A 23964-nucleotide genomic window follows, 5' to 3' on the forward strand; every position below is an offset into this window, starting at 1 on the left:
AGAACTGTTGCACTGTATTAATACTGAAGAGGATCCCTTTTTTCCCCCAAGCCAAGTCATTGAGCTTTAACCTCAAAGTAGGTTTTCTTTTTTATTTAACTTAACAGGTGTTGTGAAAGAGTATGTTTGGCTGCAAGTCATGTTCCAGACTCTGGCATTTGTGACTGCTAAGACCAGTAAACAATCAAATACTCCAGCCAAGTAGGGAAGATTGAAATAGGACTGAAAAAAAGGTGTGAGATATGAATTCCCAAGGAGCTTAAGGAATGCTTCATTTGTTTTTCTTCTGGCAGTCAATAACCAAATACTTCTTTTAAGGCCTTGTATATAAAAAAAAAAAAATCTTCTTCTGTTTGTTATGTAGACTATGGAAATATCATGTGAATGCTGTGTGAAATTCAAACACTACAGCACTACATTCACAAGATTCATACAGCTGTTTGGGCTGCTATGTATAATTTGACTAATTTTTCTTCTAATTTCTTATATTTCTCTTTTAATTTTTGTTTCATATGTTAAAGACTTGTGAGATAGCATAGTGTCATTTATATTTGCAGTCTGCATAGTACAATTTTTTCTTGCCTATTTTGAATCTTTGTGTGTGTTTGTGTTAGTTATATTTAAGGACCCAACATCTAGTTGCTTTCAAAGGAAGAGGACAATTTACAGAAATGCACAACAACATGTCTGTGTGCCCTTTTTTTGGTTGCTCATACTTACAACACATTCTCCAGTGCACTCAGGAAGAGTGAAGCACCCAATATAGGCCAAAGTTTCTGTATGGAAAATGTTGCCTGTCTTACAGTGAAATTCCAGTGGATTTAATTTTTATGTATGCATTCATTTGTGGTGACAACAAGGAGCTGAGCTTTATTTTCATAATATAATTTCGAAGTATTTTACATCAATGGAGGAAAAATAAATCTTGTTCACATTTTCATTCCTGTAGGCTCCTGTGGTCATGCAGTAATAGAGCTGTCATACAACTGCCAGAACCCAGAAATTCTGCCTATTGGTGTGTATAATGTATATTTTGTCAGGGCTAATTTGAACAATGTTGTCAACAGCATGCTATAAAAAAGCTTGTGGTAGCTGAAGCACAGGATAACTGTAGGAGGGCTGGAGTAGCACTTGCTGCTCTAAAGAGCAATCAGAAATAGCTCAGAAACCAAAGGAATTGACCCCACTTTGATGTGAAAAGGGAGTGGAGAAAGAAGGACTGTAATCCCTCAAGTGTGATTCAGCATCCCTGCGTCTATGTTTAGCATAATTTGGGATTTGGCACCCTGTATGTTTCTCTCTCTGTTGCAGAACTGGCTGGCTGCCAATGTCACAAAAGTCAGTGTAATCCTCCCACTGAGGAGGCACCTGCAGAGAGTCTGGGGCAGAGGGTCCTGTACAGCCTCTGCTGCACCTCCTGGTGCCAGCAACCCTTCTTCTGCTCCACGTGCTAGAAAGGATTTAGAAATGTGATAACTGCCCAGGGGCTTTATAAGCCATTCCTGCCATGTCCTAAGTTCATTTGTATTAGTTCATTTACTGCATACTCAAGTTTTTATTGAATTATTGAGCTTCTATGCAAATAAAAGTCTGTGTGCGAAGGGAGATGCTGTGCTGTCAACATCTGCTGAAAGCTGGGATTCGTGATGTATGCCAGAGTCCTGGGAGTTCTTCAACTGGGGATGCTTTGGAAAAGCAGCTGTTGAACAAAAAAAAAAATGAAACTTCAGCATTTGTCAACTCTTGTCTGTTAGAATTCAGAGATAGATAGTGCATTATTATTTAGAACATCAAGAGTTCCTTTTAGCAATTAATATTGTTCTGTGCTGACTATATTCTTGTTACTATTTATTCTCTGCATTCATAGGGCTTTTTTGCAAGGTAGTGTGTGGCCTAAAATAGGAAGCTTTTCTTCAGCAATCTGCAAACTGATGAAGCAGTCAAAGAAGATGTAGAGCAATCATTTTTGTAGAAAATACATGTTCAGTCTCTAGTGGCAAGTAAGCATCTGTTTTTTCCTTTACATTAAAAGATATTACAAGGTGATAGGAGACATTACTGCTCCCTTAATAAAAATGCTGTTGAAAAGTACTGGTGAGCAGCCTCCTAGGATCTGCTTTCTCCACTTGGCCAGGGATGCTACACCAACCAGTGTATTTCAAAGGCCTGCACAACACAAAACATACAGCCAAACATACCACTAATTGAGATGAAAGTGAGGATCTGTAGAGTAGAAGTTACTGTTACAGGCAGTTTTTACTGATTTTATATTGGCATTTTTTCTGCTTAACTTCAGAAAGAAATAGCTTCTCATAATTTCTGGAGAATATTTAGGGAAAGGTGCAGGGCTAGTAACTGAGAAAAATATAATAGTTTCCTGTCCTTCTGTTGGAAAATACAGTAATATATTTTTGTTGCCCATAGTGGAAATTGTTTCTTGCAAAGCAAATACCATAAGTAAAACAAAAAAAAACATGGAAAGGGATGTTTTTCCAATAGGTTTTCAGGGTAAACAATGGAAATAAATACTGAAATATTTATGACCAAGACTTATCTGCCTTACCTTCTGATTCTCTTTTCACTGAGGAAGAGTAGGTTTTCTTTTTTATTTAACTCAAATTCTGAGGATTTCAATTAAAATTCTTTGATCAGAAAGAGTTCTACATGTATATATTTAAACCGTGGGAGGAGCTAAAATGCAGACTGTTGGGCATCTCTTGGATAGCCAAGAAATCCAATTAAAAGGTATAAGAAATAATTTAGCATGTATTGGGGAAGTCTGTAAGAGCAGTTTTTATAAATTCCTATAGGAGACTTTATATAAAATTTTATGAAGGTTCAAATTGGCAGCTAAACTAGTTAAATACTCTGCATTTAGAGCATCCAAAAAGACACTGCTGTAAAGCTTTTTATTATTCCTTAGTGTTCATGGATTTTCAGATGTTTGGTTGGATCTGTCAAAAGTGCAGTACAGTTCAGCTCCCATCTACAGTTACAATCCCAAGAGAGATTTTCAAGACAGTCCTTGGTATAAGCAGTGACATGAAGGAGTTTAAAAATTTTTTTGAGAGTAAAGCAACTTTATAAGAATCTTCAGATATTTTTCTTTATCAATTCCAAATCACTCATGACAAGCATAAGAAATTCTCTTTTGGGATAGAACGAGTTCTGGATCAAGAAGCCAAAGGTGATGGCTTTAGTCAATAGTTGAATTGAACTATTCAAAAGCAGCTCTGTTTTACAGTTTTAGGCAGTTGACTACCTGGAATATCTTCTACTAGAGCTCACCTAGTACCAAACCAAAGCTCAAATATCTAACTTTCGAGTATCGGTTTCCTACCCAGGAAACAGGCTACTTAGCAGACTTTTTATCTGAAAGTAAAACCATACTTTTGAAATATCTTTGGTTTTGAAAGATGAAATTTAAGGATGCTGAAGTTGCAGGGCCAGTGACAACAGGATTCTAACTGTAAGAGAGTGAGAGTTCATAAAATGTTGATACTTTTCTTGGATGACATTGCATATACAGAACTGAGCTCCAGATTTTGTGATATGTCAGTTAAACTGAATTTTAGTCCCTTGCCATATTTTTTGCTGGTTCCCAGCTGTCCTAAAACCTTATTTATTCAAATAGATTTAACTGTGGAAAAAAAAGCTAATAAAATGCATCCCAGTTTGATTATGCCATACTTTTAGCAATTAATCTGTCACTGTGTCTATCTAAATTGTGGCAAGATTTTTCTCCTATTTGTTTTCTGCTAGACATAGCTTTCTCAGCAGTTATTTATGTGAATTTTAGAAATGTAGTTTGCTGGCTACAGGACACCATGGCCTACCAAACAATTTTCTGGTCAGGACTCTCTTGAAACCATACTAGATAAACACAGGACTTGGGCAGTTATTTCCCTCCCTCATTCTGCAAGCTATGAAAAAGAAAAAGCACAGCAGAAATCAGATTTGAGAAAAATATGGTCCACTTAGTTTGATTCCTTATGGCTTCCTTAATAAAGGTTTAAAAAGCAATAAAAGAATAAGAGATTGGACCACTCAGGCAAACAAGCTTTTTTCAGGGGTTTTAAATCAAAAATATATAATTATGCGAGGTAGACTAGGGAAGAAAACCAAAAGCATTTCTTAAATAACTAGTCATAAAAATAAGTAAAGACTATTAATCGTCTGTACAGATCTTGCAGTGTTTTTCCTGTAGCAGGAACTTCCTTAATATTTTGTAAACCATTTCGATCTTCCAGAAATTCCCATCCACATAAAGTCCTCCTTATCTTCATTTGTGGCTTATCCTCCACTATCCTTCCTCCACTCTCCTCCTAGTGCATGTATAACATACAGGAAAAATCCCCTTGAAAAAGCTTTCATTTACTGACTCAAAAAGCTTTCATTTAATGACTCATTTACTGATCCCAAATGAGATCATTTACTGATCTCATTCTCCACCTGGAAACCATTTCAAAATCTCTGCCTTCTTTTTTCCCATCATGTGAGTTATTTTTGAGAATTACTATGTAAACATGTGAAACCAATTTCTAACCTAGTAATGAGAGAACTGAAATAGAATGGAGGAAACAGTTCCCATAGCAATAAAAAAATACTATCTTGGAAAAAGATTTCTTCCAGCATATCAGTTGCGTAAAGCAGTCCCAGTGTGAATAATATTTCATAACACATTGAAGAAATCCACTTAGTTTTTTTGGGGAAAAAAGCATGTTTCAAAGTCCATTATTCACCAGAACACAGGACATTTATAATGTTCTTTTCTAATGCTGTTTTTGGCTTTTAGCCTTCTAACTGGTGCAGTATAGCCATATTTCCTAAGCCATCCAGTCAGACCAGGCCAGGGCTTATGGGAGGTATGGAAGCTCACCAGGTATGGTTCATCCAGTTGTGAGGCACAGCTCAGCATTGACACAAACAGAATGTAAGTTTGATAGGGGTGCAAACAGAGATAAGTTTGTCTTTTGGTAGTCTTTAAAGGCATATTATAACTTCCTTTGAGGTTGTTTTGTTTTATATATAACTTTGATTTTGAATCTTAGCCTTGATATTTACAATATCCATCTAATATACAATATCCATCTATATACATCTAATGTATGTGTGCTCCTGGAAGAAAAAAAGCAAACAATAAATCAAATCTTGATTTTGCACATCATATAAGCCATCATCTTCAGTTTTTACAAACATATGCTCCCTGCTTTTAAGGGACCATGTTGGGGAGGGCAAGGTTCAAAGCACCATGCTTGAGAGAGGACGATGTGTCTTCCTAAGCAGTGCACATCTGTTCTTGAAGTACTTTGGTAATATGCAACCATGAATGACCTTCTCTAAGTTTGTATTTTAAAGGGAAACCTAGGACAATGTAGAAACTGTTAAGATTGTACATTTATTATAGGGTGTTGTATCCAGTTTGATCAGTGGAAATTTTAACAATGATTTCAGTCAGAGCAGAATTTGGCTATTATTTTATGAAGTGGTATCAAAGCCCAGACGGAAGAAGTGATTTATTTATTAGCAAAGGCTTTCTAGAAATAACTATAAAAGAGAGAACCTTGTAACATAAACGTAGCATCACATAATGAAACCAACATTTTTTTTCCTAATTCTTAATCTTTGTGAGATACAAGCTCTAGAAGACTTTTCAAGACTTGTTAGAGCCATGAAATATCTGTAGTAGAGGCTGGAGTATGGGCAAAGGATTTAGTTTTCTCTTTGTCAAGAAGAATCAGTAAGATTTGATCTCCTAAGAGGTAGGAGGGAGTTGGTGCAATGAGAGGAATTGCCTTAAAGTCTCTTCTGCAGAAGAGGAGATGCATTTACTCAGTCTGATATTCTCCTGAGGTGGAGGTGAAGGATAGTCTGGGAGAGCTCCTTTCTTGGCAGATGCTGCAGAAGCCATTCAGTCCATGGTGACAGTGAGTAGCCTGACTCCAAGGATGGGCCAAAACAGCAAACGTGTCCTCTATTAAATGGGGGCCACAGTCCACTGTTGACTTATCTGTTTCCCCTCCATTCTTCTGACATAAGGGTAAGGTTTGTTTGGGAAGTGTGTCCTTTTTTTATTAGCAGTTAATACTCACTAGTGATTTATTGCTTGTTCCTTGTATTTTTTAATTCCCTTATCCTTGCAAAGAGAAGAAGGGATGGAAAGCAAAGCAAAGGTAAATATTATTTTCTTAACCTGGTAAAGATCAGGGAGTTCTCTGTGGTTCAGAGAGGTTTTCTTCCCTCGAGTGGGCACTCATGGTACTGTGAGCAAAGTAACGGCTGTCAATGGCTGGTAACAAAACAGATGAGACAGAGGACAAAACCAGACTGGTAATTAACTGTGGTTAATTGGTATCATTCGTGAACTTGTTTCTGAAAGCAGTCACAGAATATGTCCTTTGTGAGGAATGAGAGCAAACTAGAAGCTAAATATTCTTTCATTGTAATTATTTTTAAGAATTTTCTTAATGTTTCATAATACATTGACTAGAAAATATCCACTTATTATCAGAAGTAGTAGACATATTTTGTGTACACACAAAAAAAGGTTACTGCATTACTCTGTCTTCATTCCTGCCCACGTGTCATTTGCCTGGTTTGGTTTCCTCTCACTATTAAATCTGAGGGGACTGAACACTGCATGTTGAAATGGCTCAGGTTATGTTGGATCCAAGTTTCATGACTCATTGGCAGCTGCAGCAAGGGAGTTTTAGCAGTCCATGTGTGGATAGAAGGAAATATCTCACCTCCTGTCATGCACTGGCAGAGCACACAGCAGCCACACAGTGTGGCCCCATTTGCAAGCACAGGAGAAGCATGACTGTTGGAGATGTGTTTACTCTTCAAAGAGCTGATCTGCATCTTCTGGATCAGGTGAAAAAACCCCACAGGCTGGGTGGAAGCATCCCAGAGGCTGAGCTGTGTTGTTGTACTGTGTGATATGATAGAGATAACAGCCCCAGTCTCTCTGAACTCTGTGATCTGACCTAATATACATAATGTTAATCAAGAAAGTTTTCATAGTACTTTCCTAACAGTCTTAATCTCATTTTTCGTTACGTGGGCCCATTTATATCCCTAAGAATTTATCTTAGTTCTCTTCCCTGTTAGTGATGTCATCCAAAATCCTAAAATTCAGTGCATTATTTCTCTTTACCAGTGAAGAAATGTTTTCTATGAATTGTAGAAATGGAAAACTGATCAGAACTTCGGCACAGTTATTCTCCCAGGTTAACTGTCCTATATTTAAGGTAATAGCTTATGTTGTCATCCTTCTCACTCTCCTCCAGTTTGGGGAAATTGTAACTGTGGCTGAAAGCTCTGCAGAAAAAAGATAATGGGTGTTCCATCCACTTTTCCTTTCCACCTATACTCACTCAAAAATTGTCTTCCTTTGAAGTAGTCAGGTGTAAAAGTGTATAGTTCTGTTTAGTTTGTACTGGGGCAAAGGTGAGTCTTTTCAGCAGAAACTTATGCAAGATCTTACATTTTTATGATGAAGCTAATTGTAAGTCCAAATCTATATACCATTACAGTAAGATACATGCTTGGATGCTTTTACTGTATTGGTTCAGGAGGGAGATGACTCCCTGGTAGTGCAATACATTCTCTAATGGGTTCAAGAAGTCCTGTGAGGCTTTGATCTGTCTGCATGCCTAATAGGTAGGTTTCTAACTTTCAGCTTTTAAGCCCAGCAGGCTGGCTTAATAGAAAAATTAGTAGATGGACTTTTAGGCATGCACATGGTAAACAGCATTAGCATTTTCTGTGTCTAGAATGCCAATTCTGCCAAACCATGAAATTATACATACTGATTTTACTGAGGGGAAACTGGGCACCATGATAAAATCATTAAATTATTCAACATGGAATATGAGCTGGCCTTTCAGAAATTGGGCGGTAAGGAAAAAAAAGATGTATTTACTACTGATGACATTTTTAGACTTAAAGGAAACATTTTTTAAGTTTATTTTTACATCAAAAAATGCCTCTATGGAAAGCTAGTTTGATCAGAGAGCACATGATAGAAGAGAAATTATTTAAATTTTAATTCAGATTGAATCCAATCCAAGTGATCAGTATCTCACTAGAAGGAATATCTGACATTTAGAGATGATAACTCATGTGACAGGGATTGATAATACAGTTCATTTTTCAGTGAAGTAATTTTACATGAAGTAATACTTTCATTAATTCATTAATTTCAGAGAAGTTACAAACAGGGAAAAATTTTTGCTTGTTAGCCCTAGAAAAGCTGGTTTTCTCTGGCTTATATATATATAGACGTGAGGTTTACATCAGTGGAATGGCAGAAAAGCCCATTACATGCTAAAGGTTTCATCAGTATTTAGTTTTCCAGAGAAACGTTTAATGAAAAACAAGGGTCTGCATATTGTTTAGCCAGTTTTTAAGGAAATGAGACATAGATACTGTGTACTGAGTCCTGTGCACTCACAGGTGTTTGTCTGGTAACTTTTGTACCTGTTGTGCTGTTTCTAATTCAAGCTTGAGAACGAATGCAATTTCCCAAAATAACTGCAACTGACCCCAGTAAGGAGGAGTGTTAGCTCACAGTTACCTGTTGTGCTCAAGCACACACACCTGCAGAACTGGCTGCACCTCGCTGAGTTTTTCAGTGAGATATATGGCAGCTTGTGGGGACACCTGGAGGGCGATTTACAGAGTGTGGACATCAGTCCTAGATGCCATGGGGCAGTGGGTAATTCTGAAGGGCAAGGGAAGGAGCTGGAATTCTTACTGAAGCAGGGCAGACAGGAGAAGCTGCAGGATTCACGTATCTGAGGCTTCTTCAGTCATCTGCTCATGCTGCAACTTACATTGCTCTATGAGTATTGAAATAAATACAAAGAAAATTTGCTAAGTATTTTGTGGTTTAGTATGCATAGGTGAATTGTTAAGCAAGATGGAAGCACAAGCCAGATATAAAAGGAGTTTTGCTTGCTAGTACAGCTAGACGCATATATTCTTGTGTCTTGTAGACAGGTACTTTAATGGAAATATCTTAACAGTATTTCACAAATAAAAATGTAGTGCTTTTAATGTATCATGCTTGTTGCAGCTCTGTTCAGTGCCATGTGCAAAAAATAAAAAACTAATACCCAAATACTTTATTTCTTTTTTTCAGGTTATTTTATTGCATACCATTCAAGCACTGGTATGTTTATTCCTGAGGCTTGATACTTGTGGTAGTAGTATTTTGAAAATCACATCTGATTTTCAGAGAATCATATTAGTCAGAGAAACATATTAGTACCTTAAGGATTGCAGAATTATTAGTGCTTTTGTTTTCTAATTGGAGTTCTTAGACTAAGGTATTTAGTATCCTGCTACCTGACAGAAATTTTAAGGCAATCATTCTCCAAATCCTACAAAAATGTTTTGCTTGTTCCCAAGGAGCTGATACAATGTCCTTTCTCTTTTCATAAGTAGAGCTAAATCCAGATCTGTTTTTAGTTCTTGGGCATGCATTCACCAGCTGGAAAGCCTGTAATGAGAATTGGATCATTTGTTTAATGGGTGTTCTGCATGATAGAAACAAGGGCAGATGCAGCTTCTTGCTCTTCCCAGTAAATCCAGGCCTGTGGAACATACTTTGAAGTGGTGACAGTTTTATGTTCTTTGGAGTAGAAATTAATTACTCTTTCTAAACCAGATGAATTAGGGTTTAGAAGGTAATGCAGACTACCTCTGTAAGCCCAGAAGTCAGGAATCAGAAAACTTAAATGATGTAGAACATGTAATTTGCTGCAATATTTCATTCTATTGATTCCAGTGATGATTAAATATGAACCTTTTGGCAGTTCCCGGAACATTTTTATCAAATTTTACAGTGATGGATTGAAGGTCTCCATGTCCAGAGGTGAACAGAGGTTGTTAGCATAATTCAGCCTGAGCTGGTTGAATGCACTTTGCTAACATTATTCTCAAGGGTAAAAGATTATTTTCCTTTTGTGTACTAGGAGAAATATGCTACAGGTCTTTGACAACCCTAAATCTGGAGGCCCTTGATAAATTGTTTGAGCTTGGTTCACTCTGGCAAACCTTCTTAATTCGATGTTTTTGGTTTCAGTAAATGCTTTTATTGCAGCTATTTTTTCAAAGTGTCCCATTATCTTTCAGAGCAAATACAGTCGTGAAATAATATATGAAAATGAGGGAGTCAGAAAATATGTGATTTTTTCCACTTCCTAATACATTTTGTGTGAAATAGGAAGGCACTTTTCAAATCTAGCCTTAACTGGACTGGTAATTACTCTGGTCAATGGTGAAAAACATCTTTAGTATTAAATACTGGATATACCGCCCTAAGCTGAAATTCTCTTTGAAATACCTAATTCTTTATAGATGTACACTTATAATAACCTAGTGCACAGAGTGATCTCACTTGTGTGGCTCTATGTGAATGAAACTTGTTCACAGGAGGGATTCTGACTCATTTGTTCTTGTGACCAAACCCAGAGAAGAGCTATATTGTGGGTTAACCCCTGCAGGCCACTAAGCACCAGCAGCCTGGTAGGGTGGGGGATAGAATCAGAAGAGTAAAAGTGAGAAAACTAGTGGGCTGAGATCAAAGCAATTAATAGGTAAAGCAGAAGCTGTGCATGCAAGCAAAGCAACACAAGGGATTCATTCACCACTTCCCAAGGGCAGGCAGGTGTTCAGCCATCCCCAGGAAAGCAGAGCTCCATCACAGATAATGGTGACTGGAGCAGACAAACAGCATCCCTCCAAACATTCTCCTCTCCCTTCCCCTTCCCCAGCTCGATGTGCTGAGCACAGCCCCACGTGGTCTGGGGCATCCCTGTGTCAGCTGGGGTCAGCTCTCCTGGCTGTGTCCCCTCAGAGCTCCTTGGGCACCCCCAGCCTCCTCACTGGTGGGGTGAGAGCTGGAAAAGGCCTTGACTGTGGGTGAGCTCTGCTCAGCTACAGCTGAAATACCCCTGTGTTATCAGCACTGTTTTTGTCACAAATCCTAAACACAGCTCCACACCAGCTACTGTGAAAATTAATTATCCCAGCCATAATCAGCACATTCTAGAAACAGGGACACCTCACAAAATCTTATGCGTCTAATGCTCAAAGTATAATGTACAAGCAAAATCTATGGCTGTCCAAACATGCTCACTGGATCGCTGAAATCCAATAACTAATAATCTAGTTTTGTCCTTCAATGAACTGGCAATTTAAAGGTACATGAATGTCACCAAAGTCAGAGCTTAAAAATACCACTTAACAATAAATAGCACAAAGTGAACTTCTTTATGCTGAGTGTAGAATAAAATTTACTAATTCATGCAACATATTTGTTACCATTTAAATATTCTCATATTTTTACAAAAAATTATTTAATTGCCCAACTGTCAATAAATGGTATGTAGGTAGTGAGGGTAGCAATGAAATAGAGGATTTTCTTGGTTTTCTGGTGTTTCTTCAGCCTCAAAATAGTATAGAAATGAGGAGGCTTGCAGTTTTGAGTGATTCTAACTTGTTCCCAGCTAAGGCATTTGGAACACTACATCTCACACCCAGAGGGTGTTACAAAGAGACTTTTAAAGTTTTCTAGTGCTTTAGTATGTGGTAGGATGGTAACTTACATAACTCAGGTTTATGTTATCACATGGTTTCTGGAACAATACGAACAAAACAAGCTTGAAGATTCTCTAGAACAAAGGGTAGTTTAATCAAAAAGAAGAAACTTTGTGTCTTTGTCAAAAAAAGCAAGTAAGTTTGGTTTTTGGTTTGTTTGTTTATACCTCATTTTTTATTTATAGCAACAATAATTCATACTTACACTTAGCTTGTCACTGGCAGATCTTTTTTGCTTTGCCAGAAGCCATTCCAGTCTTGCATGAAGAATGGCTTATGAAGGAGGTTTTGAATAGAATTTCATATTCTCCAGCGGGTAACATCATTGCCTTAAAGTGATTGGTTAGAGATTTCTTAATATATGGAGGGGATCTCTTGCTGTATTGTTTGGAATAAACAATATACTCTTCAAATGCAAATAGTTATATTATTTCAATAATACTTTAATATGTTGGAAATCCTCTTAGCAACACTACAGCTAAATTACTGGTAGAATGATAATATTAAATGAATTATTTGCTTTTCAAAGTAGAGGCAGCATTGGTGTGCTGTTTGTATAGGCTCAGTTTCTGAAGAAAGATTAAATAAGGTCCTGGTCCTGCATGATTACTTACATGAATAAAGTTTCTGATATGTAAATTTTTTCAGGATAAGAGCCTTTGTAATTTCCCAGGCAGGAGCTGCGTCTGTCTCTTTGCTTTGTGATACACCTCCAGTATGAATCAACTTATAATACTCAATTTTAATTCCTTGCAAAAGCAGTGACTTAAGCTTCAGCCCTAAGTTAAAATGAGAATAAACAGGGAGCAAACATTGCAGAGGCTCTTAGCACACTGGCAGTTGTTCTGTTTTGCACTGTTGAGTTGACTTGTTTATAGCCTGGGTTTGCAATGAGCTCATCTGTAGAAGGGTGAGATCTTAGATGTCCACTGCTCACCAACCTAGTTGCCCCTGTTTGCAGACCTAAATAGCTAATGGAACAGCCTGCAGCCAGTAGAAGATGATGAGATGTTGCTGTGATTAATTTTAAAAATTGTTTAATCTCATTCTAACTTGATGGTGGCAGCTGGAAGTGTGGGTTTTGATGCCTTTGGCAGCAGCTTTGCTGAAGGCAGGCAGGGCTCTGGCGCTCAGCCTGGGACTGCACCTCTGTTACAGAGATAGATAAATGATGAGTGATGTGAGGAGCTGTGGTTTATCTTTAGCTATAATCTTACCTTTCTAATCAAAATACAGCTGTTATTTCAGTCCAGCTCCTTACAGTTAGTGATACAGTTAATACACAGACTTTAGTGTGTGTTCCATTCTCTGGTGCACACTCACCCTTTCAGCATCCTTTGAGCCTTCAGCCTGGTGGTGTCAATACTTCTCAAGAATAATTGGAGGACAGATGAGTGAGGTTACAATGAACCTCAGCAGCACATTGGTGCAAAGACGAGTGGCATGCTAATCCTGGGGGTCCCTTACTGCCTTCTCATAAATCCACTAAGAGACATTTTTACTTGTTTTCTAGCAAGGTTGATTACTTGTACTTTGTAGGCACACAGTTTGTGGTAGTTGGTAGTGAGGCTGTGGCTGACCCTCAATCCCTAATGGGCTACAGCTGTGAAAAGCAGGTGGGCAGCATTGAAGGTAATGAGACATGGAGTGCTGACCAATCAGGAACTGACCAATCAGGAACTGACCAATCAGCACTGACCAATCAATCAGTGCTGACCAATCAGGAAGGGGACCAGAGGGCACACAGGTGCAATGCATTGGCAGTCAGGGGTATAAAAGGTTGGGCTGAAGCACAAGGAGGGCAATGCTTGTAGCCTTGGATGGGGTAAGGTGTTACTCTGCTGGGCAGACGCCTGAAGCCTTCTGATGAGGTATGGTGTGAATCTGCAGGGGAGAATGCTTAAAGCCTTCTGAAATGTGTGGTGATACTCTGTATTGTGGCCCTCTGAGCTCTGGCATTTGCTGTGATAGCACTTTGTAATTGATTCACAGCTCTACAACATAATCTTTCTTCCTTCTCTTTACTGATGTTAAAACTGATTTTACCTGACTCACTCCTGTGTACTGTGACATGTATTTTCTGGCTCATACTTTTTGTATTTTCCTGTGTCAGTGCTGTACTACACTCTGGGGTTTTTTCTAGGGTTGTAGATAATTCTGTGATTCCCCCCCATTTCCATTTAATAGTTTATGAAGGAGCTTTCTCAATATTTGGCTTCTGATGATTGGAATTTTTTTTTTATGCTAGTGCATACCTTCCTGTTTTTCTGCTCTAAGCCTGGCCTTCAGCATGTGAGATGACTAATGTCTGAGCTTAGAAAACTGGTATGACTTCCACGCAATAGTGTCAGAAAGAGCTAAGCTGTGTAAGTTTTCTTCACAGTTTTCAAGGTTTTTTTTTTTTTTTTGGTATAGGAAAGGCCATATGTGTGGGATGAAGAAAAAAGACACTTAAAGGGATTAGGTGGAACTGCAGAGGAGGGCTTTATGGAAGGATGGGAAATTACTGCCAACAGTTTGACTAAAGCTACTAGAGAAATGTCTGAAGTCCTTACTGTCCTGAGTCAGAACTGAAATCTTAATGTAATTTATACCTTTAGCACTGCTTTGTCTAATGGCCTGTACTGAGATCCTTTTTTAGTGTAACAAACTAGCATATTGAGTTTTGTCTTGCAAACTTGGAATATCTAAGCTCCTGACATGCAAAAAAACAATACATGTTTTTATTAATGCAGGATTGTGTATACTGTATTCCCAGCCAGAAGCCATTCCTAAGTAGATCATGGAGATACAAGTATCTTTCTGATGTAAACCCAGTAATCATCTTTGAGCTTGGTCAAGTTCTTACTTTCCCTGTGTTTTTTGTCCATGGGTGATCTTCTGCATGACGTACTCCTACAGTGTCATCCACAATGTATTTGTATATGTGACAAGTACTACAAAAGGGCTTTTCTTTGAGTGGAGGTTAATTTATAATGGTCTTTTTTTACCACTGCTGTGCACAGCCAGTGCCTGGTGCTGAACTGATGGGCTCCTCTGATTAGCAAAGTCTGAAAGTGGTGTTTTCAAGGTCTCCTTATGATTGCTTTGGCATTACTGAGTTCAGCAGTAAACTTTATCCATCACAGCTCTCTCTTGCTTCACAATGTGATTAAGGCTGAAGAAGTGAAGATATTCTAAAATGCTGTGTGTTTTTCTATAAATTTTCATGCATGGAGATTCATACAAATCACTTCATTATCTTTTACAGCCCACTGCAAATGGGAAAAGTGGGGTAAAACTGAAAAAAAAAAGTATTCTGCCTGTCTTCATTATGTTATGAGCTAAAATTATCAAATCCTATTTTCATGACACCTGATGCAGTGTTGTGAATTCTTGTAAAATGAACACCATTGCTTTCCCAGGTAATCAGTGACTTGATTCAGGTACCTGTAGATAGAAATACTTTGAGTTCAGTGCTGTTCCTCATATATGAAAGAAATATAGTTTGATGGCTTCTGGAGTTGCCTGTGAAAGATGCTTATTTAGTCACTAGGAGTGAGTTTTGCTGGAGCATCTCCTTCCCTTGCTGTGCCTTGGTGTGTGGGCAGGGGAGCTGCTGACCTGGACTAAATTTGCTGGTGATTTCTTTAACCTTTTCGTTTTTCTTCTTACATTGTACAGCAGTCATAAGCTTTAGCTGAAATAAACAAATATAAATCTTGTAACAAGTGCAAAGTCTGGTGTACAATAAAGGGATGATAGAAAATAACATGGAGAGAGTTACAGAAAGACTATTGTTTAGTAGTGCTAGGGAGTTTCACTGAACATGATAGTAAATAGTTCTCATCCCTTTGCTTTAGAAAAATGTGATTAGTTTAGAGAACTCTAAGAAGAAATTGGCATTCTTAAAATGCTTGCCATTTCAGAAAACCATTCAGAACCTTGATGCTGGATTTTTTATTTATTTTCCAACCCAGCTAATCAATTTTGTAGCAAGCATGTAAACAGTTCTATTTAGAGCTGAAAGAATGACAGAATATGTTACATTATTCTGAGAGTGTACTCAATGACTTGTTACTCCAAGAACTTCATGCTCAAGATAAATGTCTTTCTTGAAAGCCAGTTTTATGGGTTACTAAGATTTCTGACCATGCAAACACGTACTCAGCAAGGACGTGAATAGGGAATGAAACTTAGGTATGGCAAAGTGAATCTTTTTCTGTCTGGGTCTGTAAGAGTAGTTAAAATTACATATTCTCAGTAGTAGTTTACAAGGAGGTAGAAAGTTTTATAGATGGGAAATACCATGATGTCCATGTCAGCAGCAGAAGGATTAAGCACAGGTGTTTTAACATGTACAGTAACTGACCTATAAGCAGGGAGAAAGGATGAGCCTGGAAGTACAGTCATCATCTTCTCTCAGCACAGTGAAAAGTAGTACAGTAAGTCAGAGTACAAGAGAAACACAGTAACAGGCACACCTTGACTAAGCTACCTATGGAGTAATACAACTTTGGAGCCTGAGTGCCTGGATTTTTACAGCACTCGTAGAAGTAGCAATTGGACTTTATATATCTAAAATAATTCCATACCTCATATACTTGAATCATTGACCTTTTGGCTATGAACACAAATTAAAAATTCTGTTTATATAATATGAATGAACTACAGTTACAAAGGAAATAGATGGGAGTGAGCTGAAAATCTTTGCCTTTTACGTAGCAAACTTCTGAAGTGAGTTCTCTGTATTATGCAGTGGTTGGAACTGCTGTAGATCTTTGAAGCATTTTAAAGTTGCAACTAGTGCCACTGTAATGTAGTTCCTGTCTTGATCCACTGATCAAGATGTACTGTGGATGTAACTCCCAAACTCTTAAGGGAGGCAATTGAGATTTGGAGGTACTTTGACAGCTGTGAATCAGAAAAGAGTTGGGACAAAAGTCATACCCAAAGTTGTGTACTTTTTTTTTCCTGGAAGGGCATGCCAAAATTTGATGGATGGAGACAAATATAAGGAGGGGTCAGAAGAGATACCACAGAGGGAAGAATTGTGTTAGAGAAAGCAGGAGTTTTGTGATAGTATGTGTCTGAGCAGGCATCTCAGTGTAATTTACTTCAGGAGAGAGCTCAAGGATCAAGTGGTTCTGATGTTAATAATGTTTCTGTGCTCAGATGTTAATAACTTGAAAAAGTAGCTAAATCTTCACCAAGCCGGTTTCTAAAGGAAGCCTATAATAGCTTATTGTCAAGTTGTCAGGAAAAATAAAACCACACAGGTTTACTCTGCTTTTAATTTTAGTAGAATGTTATGGGTATGTCTTTTTTTTATACAAAAAAGTGACTTACTGGAAATCCACATATTTATGAATGCTGGAAACATCTCCTTTTAATTTTAGTAGAATGTTATGGGTATGTCCTATTTTTATACAAAAAAGTGACTTACTGGAAATCCACATATTTATGAATGCTGGAAATATCTGTTAAAAGCTGATTGTATGACAGTGTTAGGAAATTATGCATAAAAAATTCTGATAATTGGTAACTGAAAAACTGAGGATTGAGCAAACAAGTGAACCCTCTTTTTATTCATTTCTAGATACTGGCTCTGGATCTGCAGTGAAACAGTCTACCTTATTAGAGGTTGGTGACTTTTTTTTCAGCTCTTACATACAATTTTAAAGTAATCTTTCTGAGAGGCAGAACCTCAGTGCCTTTGACATACTGACAAGCTGTTGTGTTGAATGTTTCTGTAGCACTAGACCCAAGTGATCTGTGTAATAGAAACAAATGACAGTAATTCTTCATATTGTGATTTGGTTTTTTTTTTTTTGTGAAATTCCTCCTTGCATTTCTGTTTCATATGCTGCTTCAGTTACTGTAACTTAAACAAATCAGTGTAGATCAGACTTAAGTTTTTAGTCATCCTTAGCTAACCTGTCTGACAAATAGCCCAAAAATCCCCAGTTTTACTGTTTATTTCATTCTTCTAGAGTCAAATATTTATCTGGATCTTTCATCCATTTCCAAAGTACTAAGACATGACTTTGTGTATATGTGACAGTATGTGGATTATATCGTGGTTCATTAATATATTAATATATTATATAGTATGACATGAGTGTTCAATGCTAATGAGATTATACATTTTAGGAATTATTTTTTTCTTTGGACCTTGATTTATGGTATAATTTCTGGAGAGAGCTAACTCATCTGTTAAGCTATTTTTATTTACGTTCTATAAAACTGGTTTCTTCACTAACAAAGATGAAAGTGCAGCTTATTAATAGTTATTTGTGATTCCAGTTGTCTGATCTGAGTTCTGGAAGTTTGGCAATGCATTTCTATTTGGATTGAGTACGATATCATGGCTCACTGTGTTAGTTCCTGTCCTTACACAGCTGTGCTTAGGCTCTTAGTACGATTCACCTTTAAGTGAAGCTTCTTATCAGCCAGATCTGCTGGAGCCATTAGCATTTCTCAAACTTGCAGCACATGCACACTGCTGCTAGCAGATGTTTGTAGGGTTTCTACCCTCTGTGCTTACAAGGGCATAATTTTTTGCTGTATGACAGGCATTTGAGATAGATCTTTCATTCCTGAAACCTGTTCCCTATTTGAGATCAGATCCATTAAATTGTTTACACACTGCTTTTCTGTTTGAGAATGAGTTTATCCACCCTAATTGTATTGCTCCTCACACTCTATTTTCCAAGTATATGTTATACTTTCCTTACCAATAAGGTCATAACTTAATGTATGCCATAACATAAGGTATGGCATGTGCTGTTGCTCTCTTTAATTAAAGAACTGTTTTCTTTTATTGTGTAAATGAGTTCATGATCCCAGGAGCAGCTGGATATACCTGATGCTTTTTGTCTTCATTCAAAATGGCCACAATATCCTGCTGTTTCTAATTTATTCATGTCATCAGTAAAGATGAATATTTCTTTTATTGTTTGCCTGGGAAAATGAAGAACAAAGATCGTTACAGAGGTGTGGAAGGTGTAAGTGCAAGAGTGTGCACTTCCCTGTAGTGGCAGAGAGCATTGCTTATCTCTGCTGGGAGAGGGCACCTGCCTGTAAGCTCATCAGGTGGTGCTGGGGATCTGTGCAGCTGCACTGAGATGCAGGTCAGGTCTAATGTAATTCAGTGCTTTTCCCCAGGGAAGGAAGCAGCTGGGAGTAAGTCACTGGTGTCCTGCACAGCTCTCTCCTGAGCCCCTGGAGTGCAGAGAGGGAGCAGGTCACATGGTGAGCATGCAGCTCTGATCACCATCTTTAGACAGTGCCTGCCATGTGAAATGACAGAGGCTGGGGGTAGGGCAGTGCAGCTGGAATGCAACAGGGCAGCCTCCCTGTTACTCTCTGACCTCATGGGATTAGCCAGTGTTTGTAGGATCTGCCAGTCATTCATGTTTTGTTCAGGTCTGGGAGAGATGCTGAGCTGCCATAGAGGAGCACTCTCTGGCAGAGCTCAGCACTGGGGCCAAGGCTGCAGGGAAGTGGCAAAAAGTGCCTGTTGTGTCCCTCTCTTGGTGTCTGGCTCAAAGACATGGTTCTGTGACAAGACCAAGCACCATGGCTCTCATGTATTTGAAGAGAAGGTTGAGAGGCAAGTGTATCATGCTTCAGGTATTCAGCAGAAGTAATGCTGGCGTGTTAATTATTGCATAAACTGCAGCATCTTGTCTAGACGTCTCTTTGAGGTGCGCTGTCAACTAATTAAATATCCAAGCATTCAAAACTAGTGCTTTTCATATACAGATGTATTTCTGTGCAGCAATGGAGTTTCTTCCTCATTGCAATGCCCCTAGACATGAAAGATACTGTCTGGTTATAACTGTTACTTGACTAAATACTTGTCAACAGTCTTGCAGAATTCCTTTTGGGTATTTTTTAATGACCAGAAACAGGTCCAATAAGCCTTTCCCTGGAAAGGCCTTCATAGGGTAGAAAGTAATGCATAATAAACAGAATCTAGAACTATATATCTGCCTTTTATATTGGAGGCATTATTTTCAAATTACTCAAGTGTTTTAAGATGCTTTTGGTAAAGGCCTAAGCAAAGTATAAAGGGCAATCTGTTTTCCACATAGTAGATTGTTGTTCACCAGTTTGTGCCAGCCAGTACAGAGTGCAATCATTCCTCTCAAGAGATGAATTGCTCAACTGCCTCAGCTTCTGCTGCTCCACATTCTTATCCTTGGACTGTTCGAGTGGTCTGCTCCTCTTGTGGAGCAGACTGGCAGAAATGTAAATATCTCCCATTGTCTCCTTGATAAAGGATCTTCACCTGTGAGCTGTTTTGGATATGCACCAGTTTTCACAACAATGCAGTTAATTGTGCTTTTGAGATTTTTTTTTTGTGTTTGAAAGAAAACAAACATTTTTTTTCAATAGCACTGTGTACAGCAGTATCTTACAAAACTGCTGCAGATTTGCAGAAATTGAGTTATTGAGTGGTACACTGATACATTGCAACAGGCCAGGTAATTTATCTTGCCATTTTCTGTTGAGAAAATTTTGTTTAAGATGATAATTTACTCAGGTGTTTGACAGAGTAGGGACTGTGAAAAGATTAATTATGTCCAGCTAAGATTGCCTGAATCAACTATATTTGTCTTTGACTAATTTTCTTGTGAAATAGGTAGGACCATGTGCCTTCAACATTTAATTTTTTAAAAGTTTGTATTTATTACATGCATACTTCAGTATAGTTACTGCTGCAGTTTCTCAACATGCCTGAGTATTTTCCCACCTTGCTTGGGGTTAAAATGTGACTGGTATGTTACTGAAAGCCACCTCCAGAGTGCGGTTCCCCCCGGCAGCAAAATCCTTTGACTTTGGCAGGACAGTATGGAAGCACATATGTAGCCATGAGTTCAATAATTATCAAACCAGCTGCAAATTCTGAGTGTCAGGCATGGATACTTATACCTGGGGGTGTCCAGAGAAGTCTTTGCTAGAGTGGACCACAAAAGCCAGTGGCCTTGGAGGAAACACAGTAACTGATGTAACAGAGATGATGTATACCAGTTCCCTAAATAACCCACAAGCCCTTCATTTGCAAAAGAAAATTAAACTATATTTTGCTCAGAGGAAGCACTGTTTGCATAAACAACATAATTTATTGTAGATTAGGAGCAGAGCACTTGCAGATTTTCAAAACACTTCTTTTGTTAATGTGTCAACACCGCTATCCTTAGGCAGAGCCTGTGGAAGGAAGATTATCCAGATATTTGTCTAACCAACCTCTGGAATTGATGCTGGTGTCAAACACAAACTCCTATTCTTGAGGAAGGAAGCATCTGTGTTAGGCACTTAGATCACGGGTGTGGTGAAATATATTTGAACCAAGGCAAGACATTAATGCAGTTTTATGTGTTGCCAGTTTTCCCAAATAAATAAAAAGTAGTTCATGTGAATAGGAATTGAGTGTGTCAAATGGCCTTGCAGACTTTGACATCTTTGCTATATTTCACTTTCCATCAAGAACAGTGTGTGTTTTCATTGTAAAGAGACTAAGTCTGCAAAGCAGTGCTTACTTGACCTTCCAATAATTATGCAAAATAGTTGTTACTTGTGGATTTTAAGACCCAAAAAACAATTACTAGATAGCTGCAGACCACAGAACCTTTTTTTGATATGGACATTAATTTGAAATGCATAGGTTTTATTTTTTTAAAGATGTCTCAGTAAGGTATTAAATTTGTTGATAGTTGCATTATTAAAAATGCTTATTCACTAAAAAGCAAATCAAGGGATCACAGATTAATGTTTACACTAAGGATTTTTTAAACAATAGGCTGTATAAATCCCACTCAAAACCACTGCAGATAGTATGAAATCTGTTGCTGTCTGCTGGTATTTGTGGAGTATACAATTTCATCTTAGCTTTGTTTTGAATAACCCAATAGGTTAAAGTTCTTTAGGTCCTGCCAAAGGCAAGTTTGACAACTGTGACTACATAGAAACTTTAGATTTGATCTTAAATATTCTTTTAAGGTGTTGATTTAAGGACTAAATGCAGAATACCAGTAATGACTTCACTAACATCATGTACTGTCCTAATTATACCAAATACAAAAGCCGAAATTACATGTTCATTCTAAGAATATTTATATATTAGTGTATAATTCTCCCATTTATTACTTCAAGGATGACTGAAACTGCACACTAGAAGTGCACCTTCAGCTGATTTCCTGGTCCTTGCTGAGTTTGCTTGCGAGCCTTTTGGGATATAGCTCTCCATTTTAAAGATAAGATTTCATGCTTATTCTTCAAAATTAATACCATTCTAAAATTGAGAAATAGCAGAAGCATAGTACTTTGTAACTGAGAACTGGACAACAATCTGATCCAAACATGAATTATAAATGACTGAGTAGTGCATACCTGATTTTGCACATGAGGTATAGCAAACTGCTGAGTTACATGTGCTCTGCTAATCCTGCATCATGGCAATTTAAACAGCATTGCTGCTAACAGCTCATTATATCTTTTTAATGTCATTTGCATGCACCTACATGTCTATACATGTGCAAATGCATACACACAAACAAGAGAGGTTTAAATGGAATTGCTCTCTCCTGGATGACACCTGTTTTAGTCACTCCCATGGATGCAGTAGGATGGGATATTTGATTGCTTGCACTGAAAAAGCTTCAGAGAATCTCAATAATCATCTTTGAAGGATTTGTTTAATAGTGAGTGTATCCTGGCTACTGGTGTTAATACTAGTGTATCCTTGCTTTGAAAGTGTCTCCAAAACTTATGCGCATTGAAAGTGCCAGAACAACATCAAGATTTAAGCAATTGCTTCTGCAAATTAGATTATTACTCACTGTGAAACTGCTGAAGTAACATAGAAAAAAATCTCATATTACTGGAAATAATGGTGTGAAGAGTTCAGCTTTTGGGTGTGCGTCACATGTGGAGAGGAGAGAGACCATCTGCTGTCTACTGAGTGCTGCTCTGGTGAGGAGAGCAGTGTGGGGAGCTGATGGGAAAGCAGTGAGTCTGTTTTGGCAGCAGCCAGGTGGGCTGTTCTCCCAGGAGATAAGCTGTGGGACAGATAATGGATCAGAAAAGTGGCTTCCACAGCTGGAGGTGATACTGGTGTTAGATGGATTGGCTGATGTTCTTGATAGACTTGAGTCTGCATCACTGCAGAGTGCTTCTGGAGAGGTGGTCACATTTTTCATCTGAGTAGTGGTAAAGGAATCTGCTTTGCCAAAAAAAATATTGCTAGAGGTGATCTTCTATGCAACAGCAAGAGGGGTGGTGGCCTACAGAGACTTGATTTTTACTAGGGGTAACTTCATTTAGAAAATTGAGTTTGTTTCTAGAGCTCTGTCAAAAATAGGCATTTGAAGTATGAAATTGTATGAGGAGGGGTATGTATACTGCTGAGGTATACAAACTGATCTCAATGGCCCAAGTGCTTCCCATCTCCATTTTACTGATGAGGTTTCTTGTTTCCTTCTCCTCCTATTTTACCCCATTTTTCTTAGCTCACTTTTCTTTCTGTCACTGTTTCAATCCTTCTGGAATATATGCTTCCAGTGAAATCCAGTTCTCAACTATTTGACATTAGGAAAAAGAATTTTAGGCCACTAAACTCCCATCAGCTATTATTCCCTTCCCTTAGGCTTGCCTAAAGAAGGCAAAGACTGTCAGTATGGGCTCTTTACCCCCATGTATTCCTTACAGATCTTACAGATTGCTACCAGCCTGTTCATAACCATAACAAAATTTACCTAATACAGTAATCTTAGAAGCAGTGAGTAATTTTCTTCCATAAAAAATCACAGGTGTGGATCACTGAGGGTGACAAACTCACCAGCTACCATCTCTCTACCAGGTCTGCACAGCAAAAAGCAAAAATGGCCTGCACATTGCTTTATGGCCACAGACTTGATTGCATCTTGAAAATGTTCCTTCTTCTGCTTCACAACAGAGTTTGAAGATGAAAATATTCTTCTAAATTAAAATGTTCTTCTATAGCCACAACATGCCTTGGAGTTAATAAAGGATTTAAATTAAACAGTAATAGAAACCAAGAACAATGGTCCATGTTTCATTTCATGGTGGATAAAGAAAGTCAGCCTTATTTCTATTTCATTTATATTTTGAAGTTCAAACACAGGTGAGAGCTGCGGCTTATGATTGAAGTCTCCCTCTTGCTTCTGAGCCCTCTTCACTGTTGTGGCTGCATGCATATCTTAGGTATGTTCCAGTTTTGTCTGTGTGTGTGCGTTTTTATGCCTGCAACATGAGTCTACAAAATTCCCATTATTGGTTTTTGCAGTGAAATTCAGTTGAGCAATTCTGAACCAACTGGTCACATTCCTGTGTGGAGAAGTCCAGGAAGAG

The 23964-nt window shown here is 38.1% G+C and overlaps 1 protein-coding gene across 1 annotated transcript in view; it reads left to right on the plus strand.

The window, feature by feature from the left end:
* The window catches only part of CNTN1 (contactin 1), a 205478-nt gene that overhangs the window by 40383 nt on the left and 141131 nt on the right, over positions 1-23964 (plus strand). The window contains exon 2 of the mRNA XM_059471530.1: positions 17186-17229. The gene's annotated coding sequence lies outside the window, so the exon portion shown is untranslated. The remainder of the gene's footprint in view (positions 1-17185; positions 17230-23964) is intronic.

This window comes from Ammospiza nelsoni, chromosome 5 (assembly GCF_027579445.1).
Source record: "Ammospiza nelsoni isolate bAmmNel1 chromosome 5, bAmmNel1.pri, whole genome shotgun sequence".
NCBI classification, from domain to species: Eukaryota; Metazoa; Chordata; class Aves; order Passeriformes; family Passerellidae; genus Ammospiza; species Ammospiza nelsoni.